The sequence below is a fragment of the Anolis sagrei genome, chromosome 4, assembly GCF_037176765.1.
Source record: "Anolis sagrei isolate rAnoSag1 chromosome 4, rAnoSag1.mat, whole genome shotgun sequence".
Lineage (NCBI taxonomy): Eukaryota > Metazoa > Chordata > Lepidosauria > Squamata > Dactyloidae > Anolis > Anolis sagrei.
The window spans coordinates 121,912,372-121,926,277 of NC_090024.1; the positions used below are offsets into that span (position 1 = coordinate 121,912,372).

At 36.4% G+C, this 13,906-nt stretch overlaps 1 protein-coding gene across 2 annotated transcripts in view; it reads right to left on the reverse strand.

The window, feature by feature from the left end:
• Positions 1–13,906, reverse strand: part of C4H1orf21 (chromosome 4 C1orf21 homolog) — a 125,087-nt gene that overhangs the window by 90,022 nt on the left and 21,159 nt on the right. The window lies entirely within an intron of this gene.

Here is a 13,906-nt window from a genome sequence, read left to right on the forward strand (position 1 = left end):
CTGATTAGACTGCTTCAAGCCTTGTCTTACAGGGGATTAATCTGTAATATTATTGTGTTTTTATGGTATTATAAACTGTTTCTGCATTTTGAAAAAGGAAGCAACATAGTACTTGCCATGCTAGTTTTGGATAAGTGGCTTTGCTTGGCCTACAGTAAATGCAGATATTACATTTGGAAAGGAGAAGATCACAACTTTACTGGTCTTTCCAGAAGCCCACTAAAAGTACATGGGCCAAGGGTTGGGTGGGGGGGGGGGGGGGAGCAGGGACATCTCTGGGGAGAATGCACTGGAGGAATATCAAAGGAAGAGGAATCAGATTCAGGATCTTCTGATGAAAAGGTTTATAGAGTGAATGACTCAAGAAGGCAAGAAGGAACTCTGAAAGATCTAAATTATGCACTGCATGGGTGAAAATAACACATTTGTGAGGTCACAAAGGACCATGAAGAAAAATCCAATCTTCATTTGCAAATACTGACCTTAAACCTCTATGATTTTTTAAAAAAATTCTATGAAATTGCAACCTAAATATTTTGTCATAAAACATTCAAATCAAGGTTTCTATTTCTCACTTCTCTACTAAATTACTTCCATTCCCATATATAGAGACCATGAACCAATGAGTAAAATGAATCAATTCAGCTTCTTCACTGAGCATATCATACAATTCAACAAAACCTAAAGCAGCTATTTTATCTGCCTGTGATGCACAATCATAACAAATACTACCAAATACCCCAGCCATGCTTTGAAGAGCGTATATTCAAAACAAGATGCATCTACTCTGTCAGCACAGTCCACAATAACAGTTCATTAATGTAATAATCAATACAAGCACCGATTTTCCAATCTGTTTACTGTTCTTTGTCAAAACAAATATCAATATCAATATGTTAATAATTTCATGCTAATTTTTCTACTTTATAAAAGCAAGGGCTTCCATTACACGTTTTGATAATTTACATCTAGAATATAATTTAACCATGTCTTGATGAGTCCAGGTAGTGTAAAACTTACACAACAATGACAACATAAAGGGCATAAAAAGGAAGGATGTTACCACCACAGTAAACATCACTAGAAAGATGTAAATAAATTTTACAAAGACATGGTACAATTCATATATTTTACCAAAAAAAGAGACTATTGCATTTTATCATGGTTACTAACAAACTCTTCCTGTACCTATTTAAGTACTTATACATCTACATTATTATGTGTGCTAAGGGCAACATTGTACCCTTTTAAAAAATAGATTCTAGCCCATAAATATTATGCCATAATAAAACGGATAACCCTTAAATTGGTTCTCACCCATCAGTGAAGCTGTTATTTCAGAATTTTATTCCTCAAAGAACATATCAGTCTCTAAATTTATAACAATGACAATATACTACACGCCTGCACACACACAGCTGAGCACAGTGATTGCCTTGATTTACTGCCATGAAGACACTGCTATTCATGACTGTAGTCTGTGCGTAAAATTCCACTGTACCTCCAGCACACACTGCTGCAAGGTCCTCAAACACAGATCAATGCATTGCCAGTATTCTTAAATTACTAATAAATTGCTAATATTTGTGTTATTAATTGAATGTCTAAATATCTAAAAAGCAACTCAACACCAGCAATATAATAATAATAATAATAATAATAATAATAATAATATAAGTTGTATATACCCCACCACATTATAAGCCTTTTAAATGCTAATTAGTTTTCCTACTAGGACTGCATTATGTTCACAATACCAAACATTTGAGTAAAAGACAAGCAGAGGTGAACAGAGGAGGGTACAAGTTAACTACTCACTGACTGAACCAAACTTGTGCTAATGCAATGTGCCTTATACAACCTTCAGGAGAAAAAACTGTAAGGGAGGATGAATACAGAACATAAATTAGAGCCCCTCCTCTAAATCATGCTTTTTTAAAATCATCTAGGGGCTATTAGAAAAAGGATGACTTGCAATCTAGATAAAATTTGGACAAGAAGGATTTGTAAGCTCAAAATAAATAGAAATCAGAGGAATATGCAAGCTGAGTCAGAGAGCTGGAGCAAAACCATGTGCATAATTACATACTGATGTAGCTCATGCCTAAGCCTCACCTTCTCTATTTTAAGCTCCTTTACAGGAAATGAACCAAGGGTGACAACGCTGCAATTCATTCCTCAACTATCTATGAAATAGCATATTTATGCAGGTGGTTTTCAAACTTTTTGCCTTCGGAATATCCTTTCTGCATAGATTTCTCCTTATAAGCCCTGAATGTCTGCCCTATATGCTTTCTGAGGACTAATACATTTACTTTACTGGATTAAAAAACATTTTTTCAACAGTAACCTGACCTGCTTTATAATCAATGTGAATTTTAGCTTAAAATACAGATCTCAAGCCAAAAATTTTTTCTTTTGTTAACACTGAGCCAGGAAGTTGTATTCCACATGTAGAGGGCAACGGAATGGCAACTGATGATGGAAGGGCTAATGGGTCTCATTCTCCCATCCTACATTTACACCAATCATTTTAAAATGATCTGGATACCACTATTTTTGTTAATCCAAGACAAAAAGGTATATATGAAATAAATTCAATAACAGCCTATATACTTGCAAAAGAATATATGCCCTATGCGAAAGAATGAATATGTTTAAGTCACACACTTGCGATTTTTTAAAGAAAAGAAGAACATATTCTATTGTTCTTCTGGAACTTTTATAGTAATAAGTTATTAGGAGGCATGTCACTCAACACAGTAACTGAAAACGACAGGTGCCCATGTTCAAAAAGGTTTCCGAGATGTTTGTAATGAGCTGGTTTTAAAATATGCATAATCTTTCTGTATATCATTGTCAACTATCAAGCAAAGCATTAATCTAAAATAGGGATAAAGGAGTGGCTGATCATAATGTCAGCCCAGGTCACTAAACATGTCAAGCAAGAGTTGCCTCCAAACAAAATAAAAATCTAGAGACAGGATATGTCAGCTTTAGATCCTGCAGTTTCCAAAGATACAAGCACATGTGGGCTGGATGACACAAAAGAGAACGGGCAAATTGTCTGTGCCAGCTTCTCCAAAAGCAAAAATACTGTTATAAAACAAAACGTAAAGTGCTATGATATGCAGATTGTTGTGGAACATTAAAATTGCTAGCCCCTTTGTGAAAAAAACTGAGATACAAAAACCTTATAACTCACCAGAGGAATATCTAGTCAGATTCTTGCACCCTATATTTTTTCACTTGACATGACACTCGTACTGTATGAGGCCAATTCATCCACCCTGTTATTTGCTTCTGCAACAAAATAATCCAAAATTTGTTTATTCTGGAAATAAATTGTATGCACATAATGGTGCTCACTCCCATAAATTATGTTCAGCATTGCAGCTTAGGTGTCATCTGCAGCTGTCCACATCTCTTTTGCTCTCTGAAGTATGTGCAGAGTTTTTTTTCTTTATTGTTAGCTACACCTTGCCCATTTGCAGAACCACCATGTGGTGCCATTTTCCCCATAGCAATCTTTCCCATATAAGGTTGAGTTAATCTCTCAGTCATCCTCCTTAAGGAAAATGAAGTCCAAGAATATATACATCTACATTTTCTCAATTAATCCATTAGTCCAATCTAATCAAATCTCATTCCTTCTCTCCCTCCATTTCTTCCCTCAGTATTGAAACCTGCCCTTTTCTATGAAGCATGGGAGATGGTGTCCTGAAAACTGTAATACTGTTCCATAACACACATACATGGATGGCTCTTCACTCAAATTTATGAGATGGAAAAAAAATCAGGCACATTCCACATAAAGTGGATGTCCATCTGGAAATATTTCATAGGTTGAAATGGGGCAGTTTCTTAGTTTAAAATTGGAAGCGGTCTAAAAGTACTTGGCAATTATGTTTTAATTTTGTTTTTGTAGTTTTGGTCCACAAATGTGCATTACTAAGAAATGTGTGCTTCTTCCAAAATTCAGCTCTGAGACAAAATTCATATGTACATTTCTATCGATATACATTGGAATACAGATTTTCAAAGACATAAATTAGACATAAATTAGTAGTTGGGGAAAAAAACAGAGAACATGAAACATGCCCAAGACTACATGAAACTCAAACTAAAATTGTTTGTTTCTGCATTAGAACATGTATTAACAAATCTGACTGAGATCCTGCTTCACACAGGATGTTGCATATGACTGCCACTAAATACAATTCAAAGCGTAGGAGAAAGACAGTGCTGAGAAGAGTCACTTTAATGTTCACAGATAGATAAGAATCAAGGCACCACTAATACTGTCTTCACTGTAGTTCCATTTAGCGTCAGATGTTTGCTGAGAAGAAGAACAAGAACTGCAGCCTAAGCACTAGTGCCATTTATGATATCTGAATGATGCAACTTAAGAAAGCTGGTAAATGCAGTCCAACAAAAACCAGTTTAAAGTGACAGTTCCTCCCACACATCATTCTTCAATGGAGGGTTCATCCCAGTTGACAACTATGATGCTGCTACTGATTCTAAAAACTCCTGTAAGTCCACAGGAGCAACCTGGACCTGGAAAAACCCCTAGCTGATATGAATGAGGCAAGGAGAGGCTTAATTTTTTTAAAAAGGCGCCAGTGGGAACCTCCCCCCACCCCTCCCTTGCCCTTAACTCCCAGCTTGCTGCCATGAAATAGCAAGAAGTCTGGAAGAGGCTGGTGGCCCCACAGTTCACATTTCCTTCCACCTGACCCAATTAGGATTGTCCTTTAAACCACAAATTTACCAGGAAGGAGAAGCCAAACTATCCTCTCTTCCTCTCTGCCACCATCTGCAATAGTCAAATGTTGTATATGTTATATATTTTGCATATATTTTAAATATTTGTATCCTACTTTTTCTGTTTATCTTTTAAATGGCGTATACATCACCCCAAGACTTCTACTGAAAGGCAGGCATCACAATATCTGCAACACACTGAAGTTCTTTTACTATTAAAGATGTCTCTCACCAATTACTACTATGGTCATGCCTTCCCAGAATAGGAAACCCCAAAGCACTTTGGCCCAAATGTACTTTACTAGAAATCTAGGATTGTCTGCACGCCCTATCTTCTCCAAAAATACTTATCCATTTCACCCGGTCATGCCCAGTTTTTAATTTTTTTAATCCATTACAACTGGCCCTGACACTGATTTTAAATTGTGTCATGCTGTTTAATGTCTATTGCTTGAGTTATTTATTGATGTATTGTTGTTGTGTTGTTTATTGAGGTTTTGGGTCTCGGTCTCTTGTACGCCGCACTGAGTCCTTCGGGAGATGGTAGCGGGTGATAAAGGATTATTATTATTAATAATATGTAATAATACTGAGACCTATTTGAGAAGTGACCTCAGGATACTGCTCAAGAAATTACTAAACACAATACTTTATAATACAAGAGTTATAATACAAGAGTTATTTTAGAGTTTTATAATACAAGAGTTATTGTGCAACAGAATAAATTCAACATCTCAAATTACTCAAATTACTCCTTAACTTTTAAGTCCTTCCTGTAGGCAGTAGAGGTTTAAACTACTTCTGGGGACACAGGACTATATTTCTTTTAATAAGCAAAATTGGTCAAGACATGTTGCTTTTATTTTTTCAAATATTATCGTATCATTAAAGGCAAAATGTGTAAGAAATATGGAGAGGAAAACTTGTCTACCTTCTCTCTGGCAAACTACCCAGAACCCAGTTATACGTTGAGAAGGCTCCTCGCAATTGGTAGGACAGCAAAAGCAGCTTTGCTTCAGTATTGGCAGAGAAGTACGGGAAGAAGTACCATAGCAACAACAAGAAGAGAGAGGGGAAACGTCACTTAGCAACTAGATGCGACTGACAGCAATCTGGTAGAAGACTTTCAAAATCACGTGAAGGAGGAAAGAGGATATTAACATCACCACTTTCATGTGCACATCAGAATGGGTGCTGGTTTGAATATCTAAAGGAAGAGCAAAAAATAATATGTGAGCAATGGATGTATTTGCACTTGCACACATACAAAACAGGCTATAGTCACAGAATCATCATACCAAAAAGGTGTTACAACTGGTGGTGGATTTGTTAAAGTACTAATTCCCATGCACACACTTAATTTCAAACAATTTCAGTTACTATATTCCTGTAAAATCACCATTCCTTTTCGGTTACGATCTCTACTGAAGTATCCAAAAACATGTTTCAATAAGTTCTGTAATTGTGTGTTCTCTAAATTCTGCTATTCTTAATCCTGTATAGGTTTATGCAAAATAAAATGTCTGCAGTCTGCCATCCTGCAATTCTATTATATCAAAACCCCAAAAACTTTTTTAAATCTGACTTTCATCTAGATTTATAAAAAGTTTAAAAGCCTTACTGCACTAGATTATGATTCCACTTTAACTGTCCATCATTCTATTATATGGAATTTGAAGTTTATGAAGAGAAATTTAGATTTTTCAGTCAGAGAGCATTACCACCTTCTTCAAACTACACAAGATGATGCAGAGGAAGTTGTAGAATCATAGTACTATAATTCTGTAGAGTGAAAGAACTACCACCACAGAAAATCAACACTTACGATGTTTCAATGGGATATGGCATGTTCATGAAGATTTTGGTATGCAGACTGTAGTCTTAAGGGACAAAGTAAACAATGACATGTCATTCAAACCAGTCTACCTCCTTGAGTTGACAACCATGAATAAATGTTTTTCTTCAGGGTCTGTGGATCCCAAGAAGGTCCTGAAAGATTAGACTAAACAGTGCCTTAATATTTACAAAATGTTTGCACTGGAGGAGTTATGTTGTCCAGAATTAGTAAATTAATGCACGACTTTGCAACATCTTGATCGTATTTAGTCTAGAGATTTTTCCTCCATTTTGAAAAGACAAACGAACTAAAGCAGAAAGTAAACACATCTGCATAGGAAGTGAGCAATGGAATGAACTTTCAGTGGCTAGAAATTCCAATCATAACAAGATTTCTACGGTGGGCATTGTCTTCCTTAATTGGCAGAAAAATGAACAAATTACTGGACGAGAAAAGAAGATGGAAGAACTTCACAAATACTGCAGATATGCTGCAGGACTGAAGCAAAGTGCTTTGAGTTGGAGCACACATAAATATTTAAGGATCGTACAAACTATTTTTAGGATTTTCTGATAAAACAGCAGTGCTTAAGGTTGGAAAACATCTAGAATTTAATAACTCAACAGTTCATTGTACAGGTACAAGCTAAAATAAATGCATCGATTGATAACACAGGCTTGTAAAATTTCACTTATCTGATAACCAGTGGCAAGTAAGAACTAACTTTTGGCAACCAAAACAATAAATATAAAGACCTAGTGCACTTTTTAAAAATCTCCTTTCTATTGTGAATGTGTACAAAAATAATTTGCATGGGAATTATACGCCTGTAATGTACTAAAAATAGTTATGACATAGTAATTTCTGGGTAAAATAATGCGAAACTAGTAGAAAATAAATGTGCACACACACACACACATCTCACTCCCTAAGGCTTAATTTGTTATGTTGCCTGCTTTCTCAACAGAGCTGTGATACCCAACTATGTGATTCAGTGACAGCAAAGCAAACACAAATTTGCAAAGACTTTCCAGTTACTATCTACACAAATGACTGGTCAGATTCATGTTTACTTACTCAGGAAAGGTAAAGTATCAGATTGCCCCAAACATGAAAGCTGACTAGAGGAAGACTTAAATGTAACAGTTGGTGGAAAGGAACTGTTGTTGTTAACCACTCTAAAGTTTACAATGGTTAACAGGATGACCTCCAAAGTAATCCTGTCAACAATAGCCTTCCTCTTGTCTTGCAGACTCAAGCTCATGAATGAACCACATTATGGAAGATTTTGAATATGTGTCCCTCCTCAGGAAAAACAGGAATATAGGGGGTTGTGTCTCATGGAAGATGCAGGGAAGAACCATCACTTTGGCAGAATAGGAGTGCAAACATTTCAGAAATTTTGAAGCCATGAGGTAAAGGGGTTTTAATAAAATTGAGGAAAAACAGAAATATTCAGAAAAAAATGAAAAATATAACGTTAGTACTCTTTACAGATTAAAAGACATTCTGCTACTTTAATTGCATGAAATACAATGTATATAACCCAATTTCAAATACAATTATCATGTCTGATATATTAAAAGAATGGTTTTAGTTACAAATGTTTTTTTTTAAAAAAAACATTTTTCATTACAAATTGATCTACAATGCCCTAAATTGTTTGCCTGCTTATAATGAACAGATGAAAAATCCCCAAATGAAATAGAAAAAACCATCAGCTTTAGTTGATGGCACTCCATGGTAGCAAGCAGACACAATAACCTTATTTTTACAAAAAGAGCAGAGAAAAGAAACTTGTAATGCTCTGATGATGTGCAAATTATTAAATGAAAGTCTTCATCTTACTTCGTTTTTAGAAATGATTTTCAGGAAGTGAACATGTTTTAAATATTTTATTCATCCTTTTAAAAGAAAATATTCCATGGCTCTGTAATTCCACAAAATTTCTGTTTTTGCAGAAAACTGAGAACTAGTGCTGGCTATGTTTTAAATGCGTATTTCAAAAATTGCAGTAATTTATACCATTTCCCTAAATCTCTCTAAACCTATGTTAAAATACTGTTTTAAGTTTCGTATAGTTATGTTGAAGCATTTTTTTCTTTTTAAGTGTCTATTTTTAGGATTTTTTCTCTCATCATGCATCATGTAAGAAGTCTTGGAATTATTATCCTTGACTCTTCATCTTACTCCATTCTGTTGACAAGTCATGTCAGCTCTCCCTTTGTAACACAGCAAAACCAAAAGCAAGTTCCTTTCGCTTCACTGCTACCTTGGCCCAATCTTTCTGGGCTAAAATGTTGCTTAGCCCTAATTCTAACCTTTATGTCTCTTATGATATTAACTCCTTCCTGGAGCACGTTTGGGAGGGGGGGGGGCAGACATTGTCAGACATGTGTATGGCCATTGTCTTTAGCCAATTCCATCTTATCCCACATCCAACCAGGTACACTGTGAATGCCTAAGATGTAACTGAGTTTTTATACTGCATATTCCATGAAGCTTAGGAAGTATCTTTTTATCTATGCAGCCTGAACATAATCCAAATCACCTTTCAAATCCTGAACCACACCACCACTTTGGCTCTTCAGAACTATGCCAAGGATGCCTCTATCCCTCATTTGTCAAATTCCTCCACAAATAACTTTCTGTGAAGCCTTGTAAGTAAACTTTCAGTTATCATCTCATGTTGAGACTAAGCATATTTAAACTGAAATAAACATATATTTCCCCCTAACCCTTTCTTCCAAATTTTGCCTTCTCCTGTGTAAAATCTCCAATTATGCACTTATTAGGCCAGGAACCTTCTATTTTGTTTGTTTGCATATCATGTCACAGAGTTCATACAAATGAGAAACCCTCATCTCCTTTTCCTCTGCAAATGAACAAGATACAATGAGCTTGGTATCTAATAAAGATATAGCAATGGCATTAAAGAGACAACGAAGTCCTGTTCCCACATTGTATTGTTATGATCCAATATATAGCTTCTGCTTCTGTATTTGCTTTTGTTCTCAGATATGCAAATATGTCCATAATGATGTCAATAAAAATGCTTGTGCTGGAACAAGTCATTTATTCACACATTAAAAGGCATGAAACACTGAGGATGTGGCTGCATTTTTAAGATGTTCATCACAGAGATCATAATTTAACTGCAACATATCCAGTGCCATGGAATATTATACCACTGAAATCCTCATTTAGTAAAAAGTTATAGTTTACATTTTTCAGATATATGCTCAGAGTAGGCATGCCAGTTTCACAAATAAAGTTTTAAAAACACACAAAATACTTGGAAAGGAAAAGGAAGTATTTGGTGAAAAAGTCTGGTCAATTATGTATTATATTTTGCTTACCCAAGTTTAACCATTCTGACAGTTTTAGCTATTTGGGTTTTCAAAGGTTTTCCATTTTTGGGACTGAAGAACAAAGGTCAAAAAATGACCTTATTGTATGAAATCACAGTTTTGGGGACCCATTCCTTTTTTGGACAACAACCAGAATCCACACCTGGCATGGTCACTGGACAGTCAAGAGTAAAATTTTCAAGCTCTAATCAGATATCTCCATCAGCCCTTGCAATATCTAGCAAAGCAGAAACCATACTGAACTGATAAATGCTTCTTCCAACCCAAAACAATACTGTCACTAAGTTTCCTAAACATTACGGGGGGGGGGGGGGGGGGAGAGAGAGACAAAGCTGCCACTTTTGACAGCAGCCATGAAATCTCCATTAACAGCTAATTGGAACATTAATATACTTGAAGAACATAGTTAAACTGTACACAGCGTCTTTTGTTTTGAACACAGTATTAGAACAGAAATATAGGGAAATGACTCCATAATGTTAGTTCATCACTGTTCTATTAGAGTAAAATATCACCAAATCTTATCGAAAGGAAATATAAGAAGAGAACTGGAAAAAGCTACTATTCCCTGCAAAAAGGAAGGATTAGAGACACCAATTCCCAGTTTAGAGACACCAATTCCCAGTGTTCCATGATTCTCCAATATAAACCAAAAAACCAAGAACCAAGATAGAGCTGTACAGAAACTTCACATAAAGTGTCTGTGTGAAATCCATCTAGAAGAAAAAGTGAGGAGGAAATGTGGCCAAGCTCCTCCTCCAATGTCTGTTGAGATTTCCATGCACTTCTTTGCTTTCCTTGTGTTGCAGGAAATTGCTGCAAAGGGCAGTTAAAGGGCTTGAAAGGCTGGGGGGAACCAAAGAAAGAGATTTAGCCAGCCATTTGAACGCTAGCCCTAAATGTATCATATTTAATTTTTCCATATCATGGACAAATACTAGTCACTTATTCCTAAGTGAAGAAACAAAATCTACTCTTTGTTGGGAGAATATTGCATCAGAAGTCATCTTTCCAAGCACACTCCACCCATCAAAACAAGAATTTACTTGTATTTATAAAAAATACCATGCATGCATTCAGGCACATACACAGTTTCTAACATGATTCCCACTGCCTAAGCATTCCCTCGTACTCCAATACAACCACAAAAGACAGCCCACAATGTGACTACACAAAAAGAAATATGCTTGTGTTTCAGCACTAGAAATCATTCCAAGGTTGATCCACCATTTATTCGGTAACAAAAAAGCACAGCTGATTTGCTAAGATTTTCCCCACTTTAAGGCTCAAGGAGAGTCTCAAAGAACAACTTAATCAACATGACACCTGCATGATGTTTTATGTTTAGCAGAGTAGTTATTATAAAAGGAAAACGAGTATCCATAAATATAGTGAGAAGACTGAGGGACAAGGACTCTGGTCAGCACTTTTATCACTATAAAAAAGATCCTGTTAGATAGATCTTTCATGGGGAAAAATCCTCAATGGCTCCAGGGATATTCAACCACAACCAGATGATGCTGCAGAAAACATCTTTATCTCCAGAGTACGTCCTATGTTCCTAGAAAAGGGCTGCTGCTCACTCTTTTGGCAGAAGAACTGCTGTGAGTTGCTTTGGCAGAAAGATGGGATATCAAATATATTGGGAGAAAAGATGGGATATAAAATAGAGAATCTGATGCCCTTGATGTAGTAAATTCAAAATCTTCTGCACATCCCTAACTATAAGAAGTTTAGCATACAAATTACATTCAAGATGCTTTTCTAAAAACTTACTCCTTGCTACAATGGGCAGGATATTTTTGTTCGTGTCGTATTTTGTTTCACTTGCTATTACAGTACTTCACCAAGACAACACTGCTCTCCAGTTTGAACAGCTTCAAACATAAAAAGAGGGTTTTCTTAAATAACAGTCATATTGAGTAAAATCGATCAATCAACCAAGGAGCAGGGCCTTCTCGGTGGTGGCCCCTAGCCTGTGGAATTCTCTTCCTGGGGAAATTAGGTCATCAACATCCCTCCTCTCTTTTAGAAGGAAACTAAAAACATGGATATGGGACCAGGCCTTTGGGTAATCTGGCAGACAGACAAAGGACAATGACGACTAGAATTGGATAGGATTATGACAATGTGGAATGAATTTACTAGATTGGTTTTATTAGTTAGAACATTGTATAACTGGATTGTTTTAATTATTTTATAATTATTGCTGCTATGTATTTTATCTTACTATGTGTATTGCTGGCATCAAATTGTGCCTTTTGTAAGCTGCCCTGAGTCCCCCCTCGGGGGTTGAGAAGGGCGGAGCAGAAATGCTCGAAATAATAAATAATAATATTTGTTTCACATTTCGCTATTATAGAAAACAATGGAAATATAATCCTAAATAAAAGTAAAGTAGTGGATTGAGCAATATTTCCCTTCCAAAGCATAAAACTTCCTAAAAATAAATGTTAACAGGAAAAACACAGGCTGTTTTATGTGTACACATATAAGTTATTTTTAAGGTATGTATACTGGAAGCATTCATAAATCATACTGTGTGAATACCACTACTCAAAGTACAGACAAACATATACAGTGTCCAGCACAACTGCTGGGGAATAGGGCGAGGAATGTGTGACCAAAATGTTGCTTTTTCTCTCTCAAGGAATTATACATACACCTTTCATAGTTCATCTACCAAGCCAATTAAAGTAAAACAGTTGTAAAATTGCAAATACTGCATAGTAAGATTAGGACATCATTTACAAAACCATTTTCACAGGAAAAAGTGGGGGAGAGAAAGGGGAAATCTGTGAAGGTCAGCACAGTGAAACAAGCAGATCCACAATTTAAAATCTGGCCAAAATGTTAATGAACATTTTTGAGGCAAGAGGGTCCAGAGAGAAGCAAATTTTGGGGGGGAAAAAATAGGTAACTATTTCTATTCTGGGTTGTTGTAAGCTTTTCAGGCTGTATGGCCATGTTCTGGAACATGACCACACATACCGAAAAACTTACAACAACCCAGCGATTCCAGCCATGAAAGCCTTCAACAATATATTGTTGAAATATATTTCAACAATATATTTCCACTACACTTCAGATCCAAGTGGTGACAGAAGAATCATTCCCCTGGGTCCTGCAGGCATTTTGGACTTCAGTTCCCACAATTCCTAACAGCCAGAACAGCATGGCTGTTCAGAATTGTGGGAGTTGAAGTCCAAGAACCCTCTGTCCCTCCGTCTATCTTTCTCCCTCTCTCCCTCCCTCCTCCCTCACCCCTCTCTCTCAGAAGGCTCTCAAGGCTGCTTTTCAGAGCAGCTTTGGTGGGATGTTCCTTCTGGGCTTGGCTGCCGAAGGAGGGAGAGGGAGCTGCTTTGCTACGGATGGGTGGGGCTAGGTTTTGCACATGCGTGGTAGGGTATTTTTGATTTTTTAAGAATTGTAAAGCTGTTTTCATGGTTTTGGGGATTTTTTTTCATTGTTGGTCATACCTTGCGGTATGAGAAGTTTGGAGGCCAAATTTGATGTCAGTTGGCCCCATTGTTTGTTTGTTTTTAGGCCACTAACAACGACCATTAGGTTTATATATATATAGATAAAGATTATCATTTCAAAACAAAGTTTGGCAGAAGAGTGGGGAATAATTTAAAACCCAAGACCGTATTTAACTGTGGGTGGCAGGAAAGCATTAGCAAGTAGACTAAAAGCAATATAGAAAGAGCCAATAATTGGCAGTACCAACATACTACTACTTTATAATCCTTTGTCAAAAACTCCTGTCATTCAGAAACAACAACTTAAGTCTCACTTACACCACATTCCTCCACTAGACTGCCCATAAGAAAGTCTCAATCAAGTTTCTTTCCACCGCATGCACACCTCCTCCAACATTCAGCTTGTGAGTAGGTTGCATCATAAAACTAGATGGAGTGGGAAATCAAAC